At 39.7% G+C, this 24,018-nt stretch overlaps 1 long non-coding RNA gene across 1 annotated transcript in view; it reads left to right on the forward strand.

The window, feature by feature from the left end:
- Positions 1–497: 497 nt before the first annotated feature.
- LOC115522319 overlaps positions 498–24,018 on the forward strand; it is a 34,938-nt gene continuing 11,417 nt past the window's right edge. The window contains exon 1 of the long non-coding RNA XR_003971342.1: positions 498–578. This is a non-coding gene — a long non-coding RNA (uncharacterized LOC115522319). The remainder of the gene's footprint in view (positions 579–24,018) is intronic.

Below are 24,018 nucleotides of genomic sequence, written 5' to 3' on the forward strand. Positions count from 1 at the left end.
TAGTTCATCTAGTTGTGAAAAATTAACCAAAAAGAAACTATTGGACTATGAGAATTCCAGAGTTGACAGATTGTTGATCTTTCTCTTAAAAAAAAAAAAAAAATCCCTATGCCATCTGTTTACAAAAGATGAGAAATGTTGGAGAAAATTATTTCCCTTAGGGCACAATGCTACAGCCATTTAGAGAGAGGTCTCTGGCATTTTCAGTGAGGCTTTGGTACCAGGAACAAGACAGCATCAGGTCTGCACTGTCGTTGACCGAGAAAAACAAAGATGACTTCCTCTGGTCCTTATTTTAGTTTTACTCTTTGAACTTTCCAGCAGTTTATTTATGATTGTTGTTATTTTTAATTGGGTACAGATTGTTTTAGGAATCATCTTGGTTCCTTTTTCTGAAGTTGGTTTTTTTTGTGTTTTTTTTTTTTTTTTTTTTGAGACTGTTTTCTAAGGTGCTCCACCTCCACCACCTGTCACTCTACGGGGGGCTATGACTTGAGGACACTCCTCGGTTCTGAGCTCAGCTGCGGACTGGATGGTGAAAGACAGCGGCAGGAGGAGGAGGAGGTTCAGATTTGGAGGTAGGTGGCAATACAGGATTTCAAAATAAAAATCCCCGCGCTGCCGCTTTCTGATAAATTTTCATACACTCTGTGGACCCGGAGAAATAACACTAATCTCTTGAATGTGATTCTCTCAGAAGGATTTTTCTCCTTACAGACAACATCCTGGGCGTTTCACCTCCTCACCCCATCATTTCTATGTGATTGATCAGACGTTGGTCACCTGTCACTAGATGGCATCGTGTAGTGTTTCCTAACAGCAGTACCTAAACTGGCAAAATTACAGCTTTGCCCATTCGTTTCTGCATTTTTTTCCTTGGTGTGGATCTAGAGAATCTAAATTGGATACTGGATATTTCTTCTTTATTTGTCGTATGGATTTAGTTTTGTAAAATTTGGGTGTTCTTTGAGATCCTTTCTCTCCGTGTGTCTTGCTAGGATGTGACCTCAATGATTCTTAAGTCTGAAATAAATAATAAATTAGTTCTTCCTTTCTGAATTTTCCTCCAAGTCACACACCCAAATATTTACTGATAGAGACTTTGCAGAAATAAAATAAAACTCAACACATCCAGGATCTTTACCTAGACATGCAGGCAGAACAAAATACGTGTATGAAAACTTGTTTTCTCTAAGCATGGCCAGTTGCCAGTTGCAATCTACTTATGGATAAGCCAGGCTGATGGAATAATATAAAAATGATCAGTCGATGCCTTCAGAAACCTGTGAAATTCATAAAGGAAATAGAACAGCAATAAATAAGGAAAACTAACGTAAATAGAATAAAAGTTAATGGTCACAGTCTTATACTTTCCTGGATGTGACAGGTAATTATGACCATTTTTCCCATTTTATTGAGAAAGAATTGACAATGACCATTTTTGTTTGTTGTATGCCAATAGACCTTATGTTACTGAAGAATAGATTCTAACTTCTATGCGGTCAATAAAACAAGACAAATCTTTCTAACTTTTAATTGTGACTTAATGACCTGAAAACTTCTAAATAATAACAAATGATAAAATGTACTATTTGGAATGAGGCTAACAAGATAGATGACAGAGAGATCAGATGATACATAGCATCTATAACATTACTTGATATTCTGAATAGCTGTCTAAAATCTATAATATTAATTTTCTATTTTCATTTATTTACTATCTAAAAAGACAGTTCTGTTTTAATTTGTCTTTGTGTTTTATTCCATTCATTCAACAAATATTAGCTAAACACACTATGTTGGCTTAGATGATAGAGATGCAAAAGTAAGTAGGACACTAAATTTGCCCTCAAAAAATTTTTAGTCCTCTACATTGTTAAGAATCCATAAAGTAAGTTTCAGAATCAATCACTGGGGTTAGGGGGAGGAGGAGAGAGGGATACTGGGAGAGAAAAACAAAAAAAAAAAAAACTGCAAAGAGTCTTAGACCAGGCAACAGGATACATGGTTATGGTCAAAGCTCTGCTAATAGACCCTGGAGCTCCCTCACTGTATATGTAAATGAAATAATTTTATAATAAAGTGTTTTGTAGGGGTGCATGGGTGACTCAGTCGGTTGAGCGTCTAACACCTTAATTTTGGCACAGATCATGATCCCAGGGTCATGGAATGGAGCCCCGAGTTGGGCTCTGCACTGAGTGTGAAGCCTGCTTGAGATTCTCTCTCTCTCTCTCTCTCTCTCTCTCTCAAATAAATTTTTAAAATTTTTTTAAAAGACTAAAGTGTTTATAAATTGTAAAATACTTTTTTTTAATTATTTTTTTACGTTTTTATTTATTTTTGAGACAGAGAGAGACAGAGCATGAACGGGGGAGGGTCAGAGAGAGAGAGAGAGAGACACAGAATCTGAAACAAGCTCCAGGCTCTGAGCTGTCAGCACAGAGCCCGATGCGGGGCTCAAACTCACGGACTGAGAGATCACAACTTGAGCTGAAGTCGGACGCCCAACCGACTGAGCCACCCAGGCGCCCCTGTAAAATACTTTTTAAATGTACAACTTTTTAAAGCTTTTTAATTTCTTTCTATAAGAACCCCGCGGTTTTCTAATAAAACTTTGATCCAGCAATCAAATCTTCCTTCCTCTTAATTTACCCTCTATTTCAAAATTCCAACTGCATAAATAAACCCTATTAAGTTTACAATTCCCCTTGTGAAACAAAACAGAAACACCAGGATCTTGGGGAGTAAAAAGGTAGAAAGCTAAACTAAATGGCCCTGTGATCACATCAGACTCTGAAACATTGAGACTCTGGGATGATCACTTTCCCATTCTCTACTCTGCTAATTCTTGCTGCTTCCCTTGGTTTTTGCACATGAGAAATAGAATTTCAAGCACATTTAGTTACAATAACACACGTGTGATAAAGGGACCTCTTGAAAATTTCATTTTGGTCTTATAACTACCTCGTTTACACTTTGGTGGTAGAAAAAAAAGATTCAGTTGATGACTGCATTAAGAGATTCGGTACAATAGCATCTATTCTTAGACTAGTTCGATAATTATGCAAAATATTTCTTATTTTCCTTTATGGCCAGTCATTTCATATTCTCCAAAAGGAAAATCAGAAAACCTATTTTCCAGGGGCACCTAACTGGCTCAGTCAGTAGAGTATGCAACTCTTGATCTCAAGGTCATGAGTTCCAGCCCCACATTGAGGTGGAGCCTACTTAAAAAAAGAAAGCTTATTTTTCCACAGATTGCATGCAGAAATCAACATGTAAGGAACTCTAAACTCAAATATATGTAAAATCACAATGAAAAATACATAAAATGGGGTCCTTTGTCAAATCCTTGACTGGATCTGGATATGTAAAAGGGTTTTTTATCTTAATTTCCTAGTCTATTATCTGAGTATTTTGTGGTTTTTAAAAATTTTTTTTATGTTTATTTTATTTTTGAGAGAGAGACAGAGCATGAGTGGGAGAAGGGGCAGAGAGAGAGAGAGAGGGAGATACAGAATCCCAAGCAGGATCCAGGCTCTGAGCTGTCAGCACAAAGCCCAACGTGGGGCTTGAACCCACAAACGACAAGATCATGACCTGAGCTGAAGTCAGACTTTCAACCAACTGAGCCACCCAGGCACCCCTGAGGATTTTGTCTGTTATTTTGTTACTGTATTAAGTTGCATTTTTAGTATGATGACAGGTTATTAATAAAGGCAAACTTCTAATTAAGCATTTGGGCTGAAAATGTTCCCTCAATATATCAGTATATCCTTGTTTGAAATAGTCTTATTTCACTAGGAAAAGAGAAAAAGTTGCTTGGATTCATTCTACCTAAAGTAAATTATGCCTATCCTTATTTTGAATGATTAGTTTTGTTCTAGAATATTTATTTGCCATCACACATAGGCTGGGAGAAAACTTGAAGGGTTGGAAATGAAAGTTCAGAGATCGAGATATCTATCTACCGTATTATTTGTTTCCTGGCCTTCCCTTCATTTTTCAGGTTCATGACATTTTTCTCTTTGTTTAAAATATTATTTCAAGCCAACCAAATGTCTCAAGAATGAATTATTAGTATTTGTGCACAAGAAACCTAGAAAATGGAGTTCTACATCATCAGTTCCACAGACCATAGCATTTAAGCCTTTTACCTCAGTATATTTTGGCAAAAAGATGGTCTTTATCATAAAAGTGTATGTACCCACATTTAGCCATGAACAAAACGTCCCTGGAAAGAAGCAGAGATTTTTTTTAAAACTTATTTTGGGAAAGTGTGCTGAGGGTTTTCCCTAAAAATAAAATGGCATTTCATCAGTACTGGTCATTTTTTAGCCACATATGACAAATGATCACAGATGCTCATAAAAATCTAAAAGGAACTGAATGTTGTTCTCTTCTGACACGACAAATGTCTTTCCTTTAACTGCATTTTAAAACAAAAACAAACTTTACCACTTTGATTAAAGAGAATACAGGAAGCCATATGGTCCCACCCAGAGTTCCTGCATTCAAAATGTCCTCATGGGGAAGAAGGTTGAAGGTGTTTTTACGAACAGAACTTTCATGTTTCTGCCTGTTAACAATGGCACTTCCTGTTTTGACCTCTAACTATGCTAGGCTATCAAGAAAGCAAAATGATAGACTTCTGCTTTTTGCACAATAAAGAGCATTCTTACTCCCTGTCGCCATGTGTGTTTAGAGTGAAGATTATTGAAGCTCAGTTTTCCTGAGATCCTACACATTGATCTATGGTCTCCCAACAAAGGTTGGGATTTTCAAAAATTTCGGTTATCTAGCCATTAGCTTGGTATTGAAGTCAAAAGAATATGCACTGTTCTTTGTGTCAAATACAAATATAGCTACATGTTGCTTCTAAATGGCCCCAGTGTTTTACTAAAATTTATTAACAGCCCTTAAGTGAGTCAGGACTCTGTGACTGCCTCCTTTTAATATACTGTCTTCTGGGGTGCCTGGTGGCTCAGTCAGTTGAGCATCCAGCTCTTGACCTCAGCTTAGGTCTTGATCTCAGGGTCATGAGTTGAGTTCAAGTCCTATGTTGAGCTCCACACTGGGCATGAAGCCTACTTAAAAAAAAAAAAAAATTAGAAAAGACTCTTTCTCTCAAAAAAGAGAAAAAGGAAGAAAGTAAGGAGACAGAGAAGGAAGGAAGGAAACAGAAAAGAAGAAAAATAGAAAAGGTGGGAGGAAGGGAGGGAGGAAGGAAGGAAAGAAAGAAAAATTAGAGTAGAGTGAGAAGGCCATTACTTCAAAGTGATGCCAGATTGGCAGAGGCTCTGAGAGGCAGGGCCTCAGGTCCCTCCCCAAGAGAATATTTGTCTTTGGGCAAGAAAGAATTCAAGAGCAAGCCATTTAGAGAAAGGGACAAAGATTTATTAAATATAAAAGTAAGAAAGGAGCTACTTTATAGACAAAGTAGCAGTCTTTCCTCCCAGGTAAGGAAGAGGAGTCTCCCTTTGCTTCTAACAAAGGGTTTTAGAAGTTTGTTTGTTTGTTTGTTTGTTTGCTGGGTTTTTTTTTAATTAGCTAAACCACAGGGGTGCCTGCCTGGTGCAGTTGGTAGAGCATTTGACTCTTGCTCTTAGCATTGTAGGTTCAAATCCCATGTTGGGTATATAAAGTACTTAAAAATAAAATCTTTTAAAAAAAATGTAGCTAACCATATAGGGAGGGGCATACTTTTTAACTTTGGGTTAAAATTTACATTAGGTGGTTGGTTTTTCCATTGTGTTAGGGTGTGTTAGGGTTGTGGAATTACCCACAGGGAGAAATATTAAGAATACCCAGCATTTATGACTTCTACTGCTGGAGGGAGCGGGTTCTTGTGGTCTTCCATGAGTCAGATCTTGTGACTCTTTGTATAAGTTGCTGACTTTTAGAATAAGGGTCAGCCTAAAGCCAAAATGGCTTTACTTTGGTTAATTTGTCTCCTAAGCTTCCCTTCCCTCCTGCTTCAAAAGTAAGAAAAAAAAAAACCGCTTGACAGATTCAATAATCTGAAACAAGAAACAAGAAAAAAAAATTTTTTTTAAGCAAATCCTGTGTCACTTAGTATAAAAACCAATTCATATTATTTTTTAAAAAGTAAATACAGGGGCACCTGGGTGACTCAGTCGGTTAAGCTTCAGCTCAGGTCTTCAGCTCAGGTCACAATCTCACGGTCCGTGAGTTGGAGCCCAGTGTTGGGCTCTGGGCTGATGGCTCGGAGCCTGGAGTCTGCTTCCGATTCTGTGTCTCCCTCTCTCTCTGCCCCTCCCCCGTTCATGCTCTGTCTCTCTCTGTCTCAAAAATAAAAATAAACGTTAAAAAAAAAAAAGGTAAATACAGATTATGGTGCGCCTAAGTGGCTCAGTTGGTTAAGCGTCCAACTTTGGCTCAGGTCATGATCTCATGGCTTGTGAGTTCGAGCCCCGCATCAGGCTCTGTGCTGACAGCTCAGAGCCTGGAGCCTGCTTAGGATTCTGTCTCCCTCTCTCTCTGCTCCTCCCCTGCTCACACTCTGTCTCTGTCTCTCTCTCAAAAATAAATAAATGTTAAAAAAAATTAAAAAGATAAAAAGTAAATGCAGATTGATGGAATGCTGAAAATAAATAACAAGCATTTTAGAAGGTAATGTACTCAAAGTTAAAAAAAATACGACTACATATTGAAAGAGGACACTATTTAAAGTAGAAAAAATTTCAGAACAATTCTATTTTCTCTGTTATTGTGAGAGCAACAGTTTATTAGAAGTGAAAATGTATTTTCTCAACAACGACAAACCTTACCCTGGAATTTGTACTTCAGTTCTTGAAAGAAGTTATATATTTCTATATTCATAAAAAAGCAATGTGTGGGCTTTCTTTCCTAGATTCTATAAAATCTTTCTGACATATAAGTGCATATACTATGTAATATATGTATACAATTTATATATGTATAGACATAAATGTTTTAGGAAGACTAAGTGACTGCTTTTTAAAAGTATTTCAGTAACTGGGATAAATACAGTAAAAACAAATTCCTTTAAGCATTTATTATTATCATTAATGGCTTATGTATCACTTTTTAAAAAATAAGAAATGTATATGTTTCAATTCCAGATTGATACTCATATCAAATGATACTAAAACAATAAAACATTTTCTAAAGCAGAAAATAAGCAAAACATCCTCCAAGGTTGCTTTTGGTGTAGCTAACAGCAAAATTGTCGACTGCTAATCCTATTTGGAAATCTGTGCAACTTGATGAGCAAATACATGAAAGATATTAATGGGATATCTGAGAAAACCAAAGATAACTAGAAATGTCAATTTTTAGAATGTATTCTAGGGCAAAAATAAGTTTTACATGCAGAAGATTTTCTGGCACAATAACTAAAGTGATTAGGTTTAATTTTATAAATTTATAAAACTGAAATAACAATAGGTAACTGTCAAAAAGGAATGTTTTCTCCTTTTCCATAAAACAGCAAACACTTTGGGGGCACCTGGGTGGCTCAGTCAGTTAAGCATTCGACTTCAGCTCAGGTCATGATCTTAAGATCCATGAGTTCAAGTCCCGCAGCTCAGAGCTTGGAGCCTGCTTCAGATTCTGTGTCCACCCCCCAGCCCCCTACCTGCCCTTCCCCTGCTCACGCTCTGTCTCTCAAAAATAAATAAATGTGAAAAAAAAATTAAAAACAAAACAAAAAAAAAACCCCAAACGCTTTGTTAAATAATTTTGCTGTAAAAATGATCACTGGTACATGCTTTCCTTAATTCTTGATTTATGTGTAATTTTTATATATTTTCCACAGGGTAAAGCACCTGTGGAAAATATATAAAGCTTTTATATATTTTCCACAGGTAAAGAGTTGATGAGTTGTCTTGATTCATTATCAGTAGCAGTCAGGTCAGAGGACTAGATAACAGATAAATAACTTTTGAAAAACCTTTATAAATAAAATATATAATGTGGCCATGATAATCCATCAAGTTCAAGGAGATACTCAATATCTGCGATCACTTTTATTTCTAAAAGGCAATTGCTCAGCAGGCCCAGTTTTCGATGGTGAGTGCTAAAGAGCAGAAACTATGGAATCAGCTGGTCTGTATTTAGATTATAGCGTAGTAGTACCACTCATTAGTATCTCTAGTAAATTACGCAATTTACCCCAGTAAACTGTTGTTTTCTCCTTTTTAAATGGAAATGTAACAGCCCCTTCTTCATGAGGTTGTTCAGAGCCTTAAATGAGATAATTCTCCATAGTGCAATGTCTGAGACACAGTAAACATGCTATAAAATTACCAGTTGCAATAATGTTGTTGATGTCGGTGCGAATGGTGATGCCTATCCTATTAGGATTTTAAATTTCCTCTTGACCTGAGAGTTTCAGTTTTATCTGGGACTAGAAGTGAGCACACACACACCCGCCCCCACCCCACCATTCATGCTCTCCTTGAGACCGCAATATCTACAGAGAAGTAAAATGTTAGAATTACACTCTCCCGTTCCTGACACCTTCACATCTCAGTAGTTCTAAGGAAGTATGTAGACTCCAAGAAGGAAAAAGCCAACCCTGAATTTGTGGGAGCCACAATTGAAGGGACAGAACCCACAATGCCAGCACTGTTTTCTCTGAGATTTGTTCTCTTTACAGTGAAAACTATTGGGCTCAAAGCCCTGAATTTCATCAACTCAAAGGTGTAAATCTTGAGGTCAGTTTAAATCTCAAATGTGAAATTATAACCCTAGAGGATTCAATACAATTATAAAGTCAAATTTGGAAGTTCAGGAACATAACATCTATATACCAAGGAAAACAGAGGGAATTAACAGGCTATAAAAATCACAAAAGCTAGAAATATGCAGTGGATTAGGGTTAGATGGGGAGCCATTTTGATGCTAATTAGGATTGCAAACCCCTCCCAAGACCAGGGCAGAAATACTTACTCTGAGCCTGGCTGAGAGCATTCTGACCTCTCACCCTGTCTTCCACTGACCAAGATAGAAGAATAGTTATTTAAGGGAGAGCAAAACTGCATCCTTTTTCTTTGGACCTAAAGCACCTTGAAAGCTGTTGCCGGGTAAGTCTTCTTATGTTCAACCCACCCTATGCTTAAGACAAATTAGTACCAAGGCCATGGAAAGGATACTTAGTAATGTAGTGTGTATTTCCTTACTATATAAATATTTGAAGTGATGTCATGGGGAATGGCAGTGGACCAAGAATCAAGAATGGCAGAGTGCTTCTGGGCTATTAGTGGAATATTTTCTTGAAGACATAAACTTGAATTTCTACATCATAGAAACTGACCCTCCATGGAGAAATTTTACCACCTTAATCTGGAGATTCACATACCTTATCCCCTTCCCTCTTCCAGCCCCATCTCATCATTACCAGAGTAACCAAGCTAGGAATTACTAACTACAGGGAAGAATGTAAGTGTTTGGCATGAAGGAAGTTAAATTATTGATGTGAGTTGTACACACATGCAATTATTCATTTGAAGATTTAAATTGTTACATCTGTGTTTTTCAAAGGAAGTCTTTGTAAGAAGAAACACAACTCAGGTGACTGGCCCTTTGCCATATCTCTAAGCCAGGTTAACTGTTCATTTAAGGTCTTATGAGTCAATAGTGTGGTCCACAGAATTATAATTGTGAAGAACCAATAAGACACATTACAGGTTTGATTTGATCTTCTCAAGATTTCTTTCAATTCTGTGCAAAACTGTGTAAGAAGTGTGTGTGTGTGTGTGTGTGTGTGCACTTTGCTGGGTCAGGGAGAAACATTTTCTTTTCCCTCCTAGATTCTGTGGCTGGTCTAAGAATTAAACCAACATAAAGCAGATTAATGGGAGAATAACATACAAATTTATTTAATATATTTTTTTACAAATGCATGAAAGTCTTCAGATAGAAAATGGAGACCTGGGGCTCCTGGGCGGCTCAGTCATGATCTCACAGTTTGTTAGTTCGAGCCCCGCGTCGGGCTCTGTGCTGATAGCTCAGAGCCTGGAGCCTGCTTCAGGTTCTCCCTTTCTCTCACTCCTGCTCACTCTGTGTGTTTCTCTTTCTCTCAAAAATAAATAAAACATTAAAAAAAAAAAAAAGGAAAATGAAGACCTGAAGAAGCCATCAGGCTCAAAAGCTCATAAAACTTATTACACAAAGAATGATAAATTGTGAGGATCTGATAAGACAAAGGGGCATGGGTTAGGGTGAATTGTGTGTCCCAGTGAATTGTGGGACAGTGATTAGGAATTATACGATAGGGAAACTAGTGGAAGATAAGGGTTATTTTAATATGCGTGTATGAAAGGACTTCCAGTCCCTGGTGATAAGACTGTTCTCTTCCTGGTTGAGGGAGGGTGCTTTTCCCTTTGGAAATTTCATGACCTGCTTTTAGGTAGAAAGAGGGAGACCCAATAGCCCTTCATTCATCTTCTGTTTCTTAAGTTCCTTCAGTAGACAGAGAGATCCCAGGTAGGCTCTGCACTGCCAATGCAGAGCCCAATGTAGGGCTCAGACCCGCAAACCTGAGATCACGGCCTGAGATCATAAGCCAAGCCGAGCAGAAGTCTGACTCTTTTTTTTTTTTTTTTTCAACGTTTATTTATTTTTGGGACAGAGAGAGACAGAGCATGAACGGGGGAGGGGCAGAGAGAGAGGGAGACACAGAATCGGAAACAGGCTCCAGGCTCCGAGCCATCAGCCCAGAGCCCGACGCGGGGCTCGAACTCACGGACCGCGAGATCGTGACCTGGCTGAAGTCGGACGCTTAACCGACTGCGCCACCCAGGCGCCCCGAAGTCTGACTCTTAATCAACTGAGCCTCCCAGGTGCCCCTGGGGTGGCATGTTCTTAATCCCTTCACCTGATAAAGTTTTCAAATCAGAAAAAAGGAAACTTTCTGGGGCACCTGGGTGGCTCAGTTGGCTAAGCATCTGACTCTTGATTTGGGCTCAGGTCTTGATCTCACTGGTCATTAATTTGAGCCCCGTGTCAGGCTGCTCCACGCTGTCAGTGAGGAGCCTGCTTGGGATTCTCCCTCTCTCCCTCTCTCCCTGCCCCTCCCCTGCTCTCTCTCTCTCTCTCAAAATAAATAAATTAACTTAGAAAAAAATATATATGTATACATATACATATATAAAGAAAAAGAAAAATTTCAACAACAAAAATCTTTTTAATTTCTATTGTGAAATAATTTTGTAGCTACAGACAGTGGTGCATAGGTATGCTGATTGTTACAACATCTCGGTAATTGGCAGAGTAAACACACCTCAGTCCTTCAGTTAACAGCCAGATAGTCTGACGCTTGTGTGTAATTTAGTCAGAAAATAAGCAGTTTAATCAGCAAAGATTTCCAGGCTGATCAGAAAATTGAACTAGTAAACTGTTAAGTCAGTTAAATACGTAAAATTGTAATGGGAAAGATACATTGCTAGGATGACCTTATCTCTTTGAATTGATCGTTAATTCCAAAACACTTGAATGATGTGATGAGGGAATATATTCAGAAAAATCAAAGGACAATCTGAACACTAAAAAAAGTTCCTCTTCTAAACCAATCAATTAAAAGAACTGATTCGAATTGCAGAACACTTATGAAATGATGAAATGGAATATTAAATGAATGTAAAAGGAAGTTAGGAAGGACAATAAACAATGAAAATAAATGCAGATAAATCTGCATATAATGTTAACAGGCACCCTAAGACAATTAAAAAGTATGTGCAGTTTTTATAGTGCTGCCCACATTGGAAAGGTGGAAGTGGAAGAATCAAAGATAAGTTATATCTTATTATACAAGTTGTATAATACAAAGATTAAGATAAGATGATTAAATAGTGTATGTGTTTCCTGGGGAACTACCGTTGAACTTAGAAGATAACATAATGAGTTTTCAAACCCTGCCTTATGTTATATATTCTCCGCTGGAATTGCTTTGTGTTCTTAATTTTTCTTTTTTTTTTTTTTTTTTTAATATGTTGCACCTTTATATTAGCTGTGCCAGGGTACAATTTTAAAGATAAAAGAAAATTACTTACAGGCCCAGACAGATCAGTAGGCGTTTTGGGTCAGTGACAACTTGGAAGTGTGCTGGGGGGTGTCCACTCCCTGGGATAGAAGCTCAGACTCCAGGCTGTGGGAAGGCCTGACGTGTGAATTAACTGTGTTGGTACAAACCCTCTTCCAACTTAAAAAATTGAAGCCACTGTAGGAGGCCCATACCAAGTTTAGATCTCTGACAAGTTCTCTCAAAGAAAGTATGTGATTTAGAAGATTAAAACCTCAAGGAGAAACAGTGTTCAGGAAATGGAGGTTACAGGGAACCACACAAGAAGCTCTATGATTGTTTTGTGCCTCACAAAAACAAAACAATGCCACGAGCACACGAATGAAACCTAATATCTGACACATCAGGAATAAAAGGTGCTCACAGGATTAATTTTTCTTTCTTGTACCTTGCTGTGTATGCTCAAAGGTCTCCACTCTACAGAGCTTCAAGGGGATTGTGTTTCTTCTTCCAAGACCATGTGAACCTTGAGTTTTATTTTTCTTCTATTGACATGGGCGATAGTAGTTTGTTTTCGCATCTTTGATTCTTGATCCCAATCTGCAAGCTGTTTTAATGTACAATAATTTTGATAACTAATAAGAGTTTAAGTTCTGAATTATTTTTATTGTTAAATAAAATATTGTTAATTGAAGATAAATAAAGATAATTGGCCACTTCTGTAGCCAAGTAGATATATCTTTTATTTTTATTTTGTTTATTTATTTAAAAAAATTTTTAATGTTTATTTATTCTTGACAGAGAGAGAGAGAGAGAGAGAGAGGGAGAGAGAGCATGAGCGGGGGGGGGGGGGGGCAGAGAGAGAGGGAGACACAGAATCCGAAGCAGGCTCCAGGCTCCGAGCTGTCAGCACAGAGCCCGACGTGGGGCTGGAACTCATGGACTGTGAGATCATGACCCGAGCTGAAGTCGGATGCTCAACTGACTGAGCCACCGAGGCACCCCAATATATCTTTTTTTTTTTTTTTTTTTTTTTTTTACTTTTGAGAGAGAGAGTGTGTGAGAGTGTGAGCGGGGAGGGGCAGAGAGAGAGGGAGACACAGAATCCAAAACTCTGAGCTATTAGCACAGAGCCTGACACGGGGCTCGACCCCACAAACTGTGACATCATGACCTGAGCCGACTGAGCCACCCAGGTGCTCTCCCTACTAGATATATCTTAATTTTCTCTAAATGTTGGTCTAGTCTTAAACTCTTTTGCTGATAACTTCACCCTGAAGTTCAGGCCATTAGATTTCACTCAAATCTCAACTGCCTTTTTTACACAGGGCACCATCCAAATGGACCTCGGGGGCCTGTAATTTCTTCTACTTTTTAAGTTTCCTGTCTTTTTGCTAATATGCCATCCTCCTTAAATCAGTTTTCTATTGGCAACCCTCATTTCCCTCTTTTTTATTATTTCTTTATGTATTTATAGTTCTTTTATTTTTATTTTTAACATTTTTTAAGTTTATTTGTTTTGAGAGAGACAGAGAGAAAAGTAAGTGGGGGAGAGGCAGAGAGAGAGGAAGAGAGAGAATCCCAAGCAAGCTCCACACTTAGCACATAGCCCAAAGCGGGGCTCAATCCCATAAAATGTGAGATCACAGCCTGAGTTGTGCTGAGATCACAAGAGTTTCCAGGTCCAGCGTGGAGCTTAACGTGGGGCTCAATCCCACAACTCAGAGATCATGACCTGAACGGAATTCAAGAGTCACACGCTCACGTAAGCCACCCAGGTGCCCCTCCCTCTTTTTTTAATTACCACATACAGTAAAACCTTGCTTTGTGAGCATAATTTGTTCTGGAATCATGCTTGTAATTCAAAGCACTTGCATGTTTAAGTGAATTTCAAGAACCATCAGCTCAGTTGTGATCATGTGACATTCAGCATCGCATATTACTCATATTGCAAGACATCACTCGTTTATCACGTTAAAATTTATTAGAAATGTCTGCTCGTCCTGTGGAACTCTCACAGTGTTACGGAACCAGGCCGGAACGCTGGCAGAAAAACCAAGCGGCACTCAGAGATCTTGGTGGATCAGAGGTTTATTTAACCCCAGCGGGCTCAGAGGAGACCATTTCTCCAAAGATCTGAGCGCCAGATGCAAGTAGGGAGGGTAATTTATAGTTGTCAGCCTCCATATCTGTGGGAGTTTTCGTGTGCGTGGCAAACAGGGCAAGAAGAACCCAGAAGAGGGGTCTCTAAGCTAGAGACCAGAGCTTGTTTTAGTCCCATTGGTCATCTTTGGCACGGTATTTTATTCATTTCTCTAACATTCTCCCCTTTGATGTCTTTTAAAAAAACTTTTAGTAGATATCACCTTTCAGTTTTACACGTTGGTATTCTTGAAGGCTGAGTGCAGTAGTTTGGCGAGCAACAGTGTTTTCAATAAAACGTACTATGGCATTCAATATACAGGGGCCGATGGATACAAGTAAAATTATGGAGAGGAGGGGCCCCGCCAGGGCAGGAAGCCAGGATGCCCAATCTGTGAGATCCCATTCTTTCCATTGATACTTTTCTGTTGTCTAACTTGAATTCTATCCTTGAGTCTTTTAACCTTAGTTGTAACTATTTTTGACTGGTTTATGAAATAGCAACATTCCTCCCCCAGAAAGATACAAGTCCCTCCTTTTTCTGAAGTGAGGAGGTCGAGGGTTCGCCTATTTTGGAGGGACACTGCTGCCAGGGAGTTTATTTGGCTTTGTAGGGTTCCCAGGGAGTCTGCCATCCGTTCCATGTCCAGTTCGTTGGTGCAATCTCCATTAGCCCAACAGCAAGAAGCAAGATCAGGGCGATGACGCCAGTAAGGGGCAAGGGCTGGCAGAGTTGCATCCGAACCCCTGGGCCTGGTCCACAAGTTGATTCCTCAAGCTTCTGTCGTGCGCAGACCAGCCAGCTTCCAGGGTGTGGCTGGAGCAGGGTTGGAGATCTCAGGGGCCAGTGTCCTTTTGAGGGTCAGTTTAAGCGGGTTGATTGGATCTGGATCACTTTGCCGGGTTGTGGGTTCCTCTGAGTTGGCCTTCTTAACTCTGGAGTGATGGACCCATGGGGTGATACCTGAAACTGAATCGTCTATTTGGTTGTATATGTGTAAAGTCCACCTCCAAGTCTTCGAAAGGGGCGAGTTTCTGGTAACTGTCAGATCAGGTTTAGGGAAGATATGGTTTGCATATTTAGAGATCCATCCTGTTTTCCAGTTGTTTAAATAATCATATGCCTATGGGGTCTTATTATTATCCCCACAGAATAACAAGCACAGAAGATTGTCTATACATGAAATACTATGACAATTTTTCTGATGTTTACCTCAAGTTGTCTAGTTTAGGCAAACAAACGTTTAAAGACAATCAATAGAATTTCACATCCATAATGGTGCATTGCTGAAACATAGTTTTTCTCTCTAAAAAACCCCTGTTTCCAGAGATAGCCAAATTGAGACCAATGTGTTTGTAGAACAAGTCAGTCTTAACAAACCTGGCCTAATAATTTACATAAGCTCCTCAAGAATAGCGACTGATCATGAAGATCTTTTAAAGTTTGCTTTGCTGGAACCCTTTATAAGGAATCTCCCCGTTGAACTTCTAGTAGCCTTTTTCAGGTCAGAAACCAAGCCAAATACTTGCCATCAAACAGGCCTGCAATACCTGTAGAATTGGGTGAATTCCTCTTTATGAGGTCCCCAAAATATCCTGAGGTTCCTGCACCTGCCAGGAAGTGACCTTCTTTAGTCACCTGGTGAGACTGCTGGGAACTCTGTAAGCGAGGTATCAGGCCACCATTTCCAAGGGGCTTTATGGCTCCATGTTTTATAAAGCCAACCTTAGTTCCTTAAAGCTGTCTGGTCATATCTGAGTCTATGAATGTCACTCTCATAGTCTCCCCAAAACCCCTTCTTTACTCTGTCCCGACCCCGTAATGTTCCCGTGAGTCAGAGTTGCAAAGACATACAGAGGGATAGGGGTGCCCCCTCTGATGAGGAGACCAGTCAGATGCCCGTCTGGCCATGTCCCGAAGGAACTTAAGTGACGCTTAGACGTAGCGGTCTCAGCTTTGTGACCTAAAGATCGGAAACTCTTCCGATGCGGCCACAGACTTTGTGCCATTCACCACGGAATCTCAGACAGTCCCACTCAAACTCCGTGGGCTTTCAGGGACCTTAAGGGTGCCCCCCTGTGGAGCCACAGAATCAAACTCGGCAGGCAAGCTAGAGCAAGTCACACGTTCACACTCACATACACACCAGAGGTTATTACATTCCCTCCCACAGAATTCCTACCTGTGAGACTTCTGAAGTCTCAGGGAGTGTCAGGTGCCCCTTCCACTCTTGTGAGTGCGCCTGGCTAGATCAGGCCCCAGCCTTACCGGTTCCGACGTTGGGTCCAGGTCCTCACCTGCCAAGTCTCCTCGAGTCCAGTGGGAATGGCAGACTGGGGGATGGCCTCAGGTGACCGAGCGGGAGACTGCTGAAATTCAGGCAGGGCACTCCTTCTCCCTTGCGATTCCTCATTCTGTCACCGCCTCACCGTTCTCCCAAACAGGTGGCAACAACGGGCCAGCGTGGTTGGGTTTTCTGGTCAGAGAACCAAATATGTTATGGAACCAGGCTGGAACGCTGGTGGAAAAACCAAGCGGCACTCGGAGATCTTGGTGGATCAGAGATTTATTTAACACCGGCGGTCTCAGAGGAGACTGTTTCTCCAAAGATCGAACGCCGAATGCAAGTGGGGAAGGTAATTTATAGTTGTCAGCCTCCATATCTGTGGGGGGTTTTGCACGCAGGCAAACAGGGCAAGAAGAACCCAGAAAAGGGGTCTCTAAGCTAGAGACCAGAGCTTGTTTTAGTCCCGTAGGCTATCTTTGGCTCAGTATTTTATTCATTTCTCCAACAACAGAACAAGTTCCTCGTGGTCCAAGGGTTTACTGTATTTTCAGTTCTCAATGGCCAACAACAAAGTGTTCAAAGTTTAGGAAGTAGTATCCATAAATAAAGCTATGTGTGTAATAGATTTTCTCATAAGGGTATTTCAGGAAGGAGAATCATTACCTGCTATAAGTAAATAGCCCATGGTTGCCTGTGAAATTCACAAGCGATTGAAGTTTCCAGGACTCAAGGGCAGGTGTGTAATAGCTGAAACACAGATTCAGGCCCTGGACACCAATGAACAGAAATGTTCAAGACACTTGTCAGCAGGTGACAACAATTTTCAGCGGACCAAGTTGTATTTTGCACTGTTCAAATCCCTAAATTTTAAACACTTCTGCAGAGCTCTAAAATGAAATATCTGAAGGCAGCCCAGACTTTATAGTATTTCGTATGTGATTCTAAAAGCCTTCCAAAAGAGCCACATGGGCAGTTCATTTCTTTTTTCTTATAATAGTAATAGTAATAATAATAATAATAATAATAAATTAAGGTTGTACCCCGCCCCAGAGAAGAACTACTTCTGGCTTAACATCTTTTTGGCCCAATGCCCCAACAGCTTAGTTACCAGACAAGTCTAGAAGAACATTTCTAGATGACATTTCTAACTGAAGATCTGGACCATGGGGGAGAGGGGGAGGGAAGAGGGCATTGTTTTCCTTTTGACTGGAAATCTAGTGTGTTTACAACTAAAACAAAAGCACGGAGCCACTGTACCTAGATTCCAAACTCTTTTCAAGATAAGACAGCAACCTCCCAAAGTGAGTCATTGGCTGCATTAGTAAAGCTGTGAAGGTGGGGCACCCACTATTGTAAAACAGGACTTTAGATTTGTTACCATACCCATGATGTTAAAAAGAAAAGGTACAAAAAAAAAAAAAAAATTAGGTTGCAAAGCAAAATCTGAGTCCAGAATTTTGGCAAGGTTTCTTGCCTTGACTGCAAACATTTCAAGGAGAGGGTAGCCTCTTTTTCCAATCTCATCTTTTCAAAGAAGCAAATTCAAGCAGAAGAATTCGCACTGATCTCCCCCCTGATAGGACCCAAAGGGCAAAATGGGACTGTGTAACTCAGTGATGGAAAGAGGAGGAAACTACTGTTTTCCTGAAGCTAATCTGAGGGTTGTCATGGTAACTCACCAGGGTACAGACTATTGTAGCTTCAGGGTATAATTTTGGTTTACATTCTTAAAAGAGGATATCACGTGCTTGCATTAAGAGTTACAGAAGAATCTTTTGGAAGTGGATAGCACTGATTTAAGATTTGGGTTTGGACCTTTGAGAGAGTAGGTGTTTAGGGAGAAAACAACAGAAATATGTCAATTGGTAAATCTTGCTAAATCAAGGGGGCTGGGTGAGAGGAGAGCCAGAGAAACAAAGACTCATACTAGACAGTACAACTAAAAGAAGGAATCTGAAGTAAAAAACAACTGGAGCCATTTGGTTATTTAAATACGCACATTGGTCTAAGAATTGAAGCTTTAAGAGAAATTGCTCTCTGCTATTAGCTTCTCTGTTATCTTGGTATTAAATACGAAAGACTCTATTTCGATGGATTTGATCTGCTGTTTTCCTATATTTTCATTCTGAAACCATTCCTTTTCTGTATTAATAACCTTATACAGGGTTTCCCCTTCTTACAGAAAAGCATAAATGACATAAGGTTTCATTGTAGCAGTTACTTTCAGAACAATTACTTCTGGTAGAAGCTTAACTATATGGAATTCTGCAACTAAATTTTTATCTAATTTTTCGTTTGACTGTGGTAGTCCCTAAGCCTATCTCTCTGGCTTCTCAGATGGCAGTACCATATCCTTGAGGAACAGGGCTCTGTACCAACAGGCACTCCTTCCCGAAGCTTTAGCTTTATGAGAAAATTTTGGGGAAAAGAGGTTATAGAGTAGACTGCCAAATTCAAAACAACATTTCAGACAAAATAGAATGAGAAAGACCTATCCCGTTTGCTGCAGGACAGCTTTGTGTTACCTATGCCAAACTCCTCTCGATCCTGCATGATTTTCAGTATTAGTACTTTTTGGAAAACTGAGAAGCCGTGATTCCAACAGTCTCTTAGGGATTTCTGAGGATGAATCCAAACAGTGCAATGTGCAAGTTACCCCAAATTACTATTTAATTATTCACACCTGTTTTGGGGCATGGTGACTTGTCTTTTTTACATCAATTATAAGGTGTTATGTGGGCTAGTGTGATTCTAAGTCAGAGGTCAACAATCTACTCTCTGCATGCCAATATCCACCACCTGTTTTTTCTAGCACCTGCAAGCAAAGAATGATTTTTACATTTCTCAATGGTTGCAAGAAAATCAAAAGAAGAATATCCATGGCATGAAAATTATATGAAATGCAATTTCAGCCGCAAAGGAAGTTTTATTGGAACACAGCCACACATTTGCTTATGCATTGTCTGGGGCTACTTTCATGCTGTAAAAATAGAGTCAACTAGGTGCCACAGAGACCATATGACCTAAAATAGTAACTTCTTGGCCCTTTATGGAAAATTGTAGCCAGTCTCTACTCTAAGTCATGATCCTCACTATTATTGCAGCCTGGGTTATCTAAATTTAAAACCTCAATCAAATTATATTAATACTCCACTAATGACAGTGTTCTAATGAGAGTTCATTGTTCTGCAGTAGGTGCCTAAAAATGGGGAGGCCAGATAACTCGATGGTAAGACTAACAAAAAGATAAGATACACAAAGAAAAACAAGGGATATGGTAATACTTCCAAGTAATCTCTTCCAAAGAAAATGGAAAACTTTTCAATGATATTTGCTGTTAGGTTTCCTTTTACATAACAGAAATCAAAATGTCCTAGTTTCAACCCCCTGGAAACTGGACACCCCCACCTGATCAGCAGTTTTCTTTCAGAGAAATTAATGATCAGTGTGTGCTAGTTCAAATTCTGACCTTATTTGTCAAATTGTGTGTGGTTCAACGCGCTGGGGAAAATGGCAAAAGGAAGGAAGCATTTAGATATGTGTCTTTGAAACTTCATTCATCTTGAATTAATTGAAGAAGCCATAAGAATAGTTTTCTGGGGGTGCCTGGGTAGCTCAATCCGTTAAGCATCTGACTTGATTTCAGCTCAGCATTCTCTGTCTCTCCCTCTCTCTGCCCTCCCGTGTACATTCTCTCTTACTCTCTCTCAAAATAAATAAATAAACTTAAAAAAAAAAAAAAGAATAGTGTTCTGGGCTTGCTTTAAAAAGAGGAAAGGTGTTATTGTTGTTGTTTTTTTAATTAAAAGTCTAGTTATGCTTTTAATTTAGCCAAGTTTCTTGTCTCCCTATTTAAGTCTGAGACTGTAGTACTTTTTCTTGGGTCCTAGCAAATCTTTTTTAAAAAAGAGAAAAACTGGATTAACAACTGTACCATTCCCTTATCGGAGTCCTTCTCCATCTTTCTGCTGATGTACATGGGTTGTGCCCAAGGTTGTACATAATTCCAGGATCCACTGACTACAATGCAATCACACTCCGGCTTGTGGAATGGAATGCCAGTAAATCCAAGACAGCTATGAATCCACTCTTGTGAATATTTTAAGTAAACTTCAGGACATTTATGCCAATTAGGACTTGTGAACAGCAAGTTGGTTGAGACACATCTCCCACAACTAGTCACAACACCTCAGTTGAACAAGAGCTATGGCCTGAGAACACATCTTCGGCGACAGAGCCAAAATATTGGGTGTGTCGGCGCTTCAGCTTCTGGAGAACATTCTCTGGGCAGCAATCTGGGTAACAGTGGATCTGACTCATGGTACTTCTGGCAGAAGAGGCTCCTGGAAATTGAATGTTAACGGTCTCTCACAGCCTCACATTTGACTCCACTTCTGGCACACCTCACCCTTTTCTAACCTGTTGCCCATCAGTTCAGTGAGCTGTTCTGTTCAGTCCCTTTGGACTCAGGTACAGGTAAGGGATCATCTCCCCTCTGTACGTCAAGCTGCCAAGGGTTCTCAGAAACCTCAGGAACAGCTGGTATTTTGTTGCACTAGAATTACTTATTTCTGTGCATGCTTGGCAGTATTTTCAAGAACGTGCTTGTTTTTCACTGGCCACGAATGGCTCTCTTCCAAGGTCAGACCTTCTCAGAGTCTTGCCCTCAAGTATTCAGGACAGCAGGTATTTCAGGAATAAGCATCCATCAAAATTCTGTTTGAGGAAATATCATTTGATACACAGTACCTCCTTTTAACCAGTTTAAGAAATAGAGGGGAAAGTTCTGGTACAATGGATCTAGGTTAAAAGAATACCTACACTTAAGGAGAAAATGAAATTTCCTAAGTCAACAGCACACTGTCTTTTAGATATCTTCTCTCTTAGGACAGCTTGTGGCTTCATCAGACGTGAGTAGCAGAGGTAGGTCAGCTGGGGCATGTCAGCAGTAATGTGGTGCTAGGCAAGTTAGGATAATTGCTATGAATCTCCAGGGAATCTTCATTCCCCAGAGCTTGTAGGTTTAACTGCAAAGGGGAACGCCAAGGAACACAGTTCTAGTACTGAGGTAGGAAAAAAAAATGGTCCCTTGAATATCAATTTGGTGGCTGGCTGTGTGTTCTCCAGAAACAAGAAGTCTACTCTGAATACAAGGCTGATGGCAAAAACTGAGATTTAATTAACACCAGATCCCTAGATAATGCATGCATATACATTCTGGAGGTGGCCTATGCTATTCGGCAGCCACAAACTCAATGCTAAGGCTGTCCGCAGAGCCCTGTCCATCTGGTTGGACTTTTCTCTTTATTCTGCCTCCTGATAAAAAGATAAAGCTTTTCCTTTCTTGCTATAAACAGTTCTTCCATCATGACTTTTGAACAATACTCTTTCTCTTGGCTTGCTTTTTCTTAATGTCTTAAATGCTTTATACCGAGGGGCACCTGGGTGCCTCAGTCTGTTGAGCATCCAACTTCTGCTCAGGTCATGATCTCACGGTTGGTGAGTTCAAGCCCCACATCATTCTCTGTGCTGTCAGCACAGAGCCTGCTTTGGATCCTCTGTCCCTCTCTCTCTGCCTCTCTCCTGCTTACGCTATCTTTCTCAAAAATAAATAAACCCTAAAAGAAAATTAAATGCTTCATACCGAAATCATTTTTTCATTTTCACTTTTGATTTTTTTGTTTGCTTTTCCCGTCTTATTTTCTTTAGTAATTACGTAACTTCAATTTTATTTTATTTTTTTAATTTTTTTTTTTAACGTTTATTTATTTTTGAGACAGAGACAGAGCATGAATAGGGGAGGGTCAGAGAGAGAAGGAGACACAGACTCTGAAACAGGCTCCAGGCTCTGAGTGGTCAGCACAGAGCCCGACGCAGGGCTCGAACTCACGGACCGTGAGATCGTGACCTGAGCCGAAGTCGGCCGCTTAACTGACTGAGCCACCCAGGCGCCCCTCGTAACTTCAATTTTAAATGTGAAAATGCTGGTGCTTTCACACATTCTTTTTCAAAAGAAGTGATAGGAGTTGATGGATTTCCTTAGCATGTCGGAAACTGACTTAGCAACATGTTTTTTAAAAATCTACCTTTAGGGGCGCCTGGGTGGCGCAGTCGGTTAAGCGTCCGACTTCAGCCAGGTCACGATCTCGCGGTCCGTGAGTTCGAGCCCCGCGTCAGGCTCTGGGCTGATGGCTCGGAGCCTGGAGCCTGTTTCCGATTCTGTGTTTCCCTCTCTCTCTGCCCCTCCCCCGTTCATGCTCTGTCTCTCTCTGTCCCAAAAATAAATAAACGTTGAAAAAAAAAAAAAAATTAAAAAAAAAAAAATCTACCTTTGATTACACTGGATTTTTCATGTCATTTATATAGCTTCTATTTTTTTTCAGCTGTATTGAAGCATAATCTACATACAATAAAACTTAATAATTTTAAGTGTACATTTGGAAGGGTTTTAACAAATGTATAATGGTCCGTAACCACTACCAAAATCAACATACAGAATACTTCCATCACCCCCCAAGGACTTCCTTCCTGCCCCTCTGCTGTTAATCCTCTGCTCCCCTCTCCCTTAGTCCCTGAAAGGCCCACTCACCTTTCTGTCACTAGAGTCTGACTTTTTAGAATTTCATATAAATGGATCATTTTGTGTGTATTCTTTTGTCTTTGGCTTCTTTCACTCAGCAAAATGCTTTTGAGATTTTCCATGGCCAGTGACTTGTTCTTTTTCATTATTACACATGTCCGTAGTTTATTCTTTTGTTGTGAAATACTTTTCCATGGTACGAGCCTACCCTCTATCAGTGGATCAGTTGATGGACATTTGGGTTGTTTTCATTTTTTTGCCCATTACAAACAAGCTTCTGTGAACATCGTCTATGCACAAGTCTTTGTGTGAATATGTTTTTGTTTTCTTTCGGTAGATACCAAAGAGGGGGAGTGCTGGATCATGTGGCAAATGTATGTTTAATTTTTTTAAGGAACTGTAAACAGTTTTCCAAAGTGACTCTACCATGTTGCATTCCCACTAGCAGCGTATAAGGGGCTCAGTTGTTTCACATAATCACCAAAACTTGATACCAAATTATCACTATTTTCAGTTTTAGTCATCATATAGTGGTAATTTATGTGATTTTAATTTATATTAACCTAATGAGTAATGTTGTTTACTTCATCTAAAAAGATTTTTGGTTTCATTCATTTTTCTTTTTCTGATTGTCCATTTTCTGATTCACTCACTTCTACTCTTTATCTTTTTTCCTTTTCCTGTTTTACTTTGGTTTGATTTGTTCTTTTTTCTTTTATCTGAACACTTTTATGATCTTATTCTTAATTCTGTTTTCTTTTCTTTCTTTCTTATTGAGAATGTAGGCATTGACCCTTTTTTTTTGATCCTTAATTCTTAAAAAAAAATTTTTTTAACATTTATTTATTTTTGAGACAGAGAGAGACAGAGCATGAATGGGGGAGGGACAGAGAGAGAGGGAGACACAGAATCGGAAGCAGGCTCCAGGCTCTGAGCCATCAGCCCAGAGCCTGACGCGGGGCTCGAACTCACAGACCACGAGATCGTGACCTGAGCTGAAG

The sequence above is a fragment of the Lynx canadensis genome, chromosome C1 (assembly GCF_007474595.2).
Source record: "Lynx canadensis isolate LIC74 chromosome C1, mLynCan4.pri.v2, whole genome shotgun sequence".
In the NCBI taxonomy this organism is placed as follows: domain Eukaryota; kingdom Metazoa; phylum Chordata; class Mammalia; order Carnivora; family Felidae; genus Lynx; species Lynx canadensis.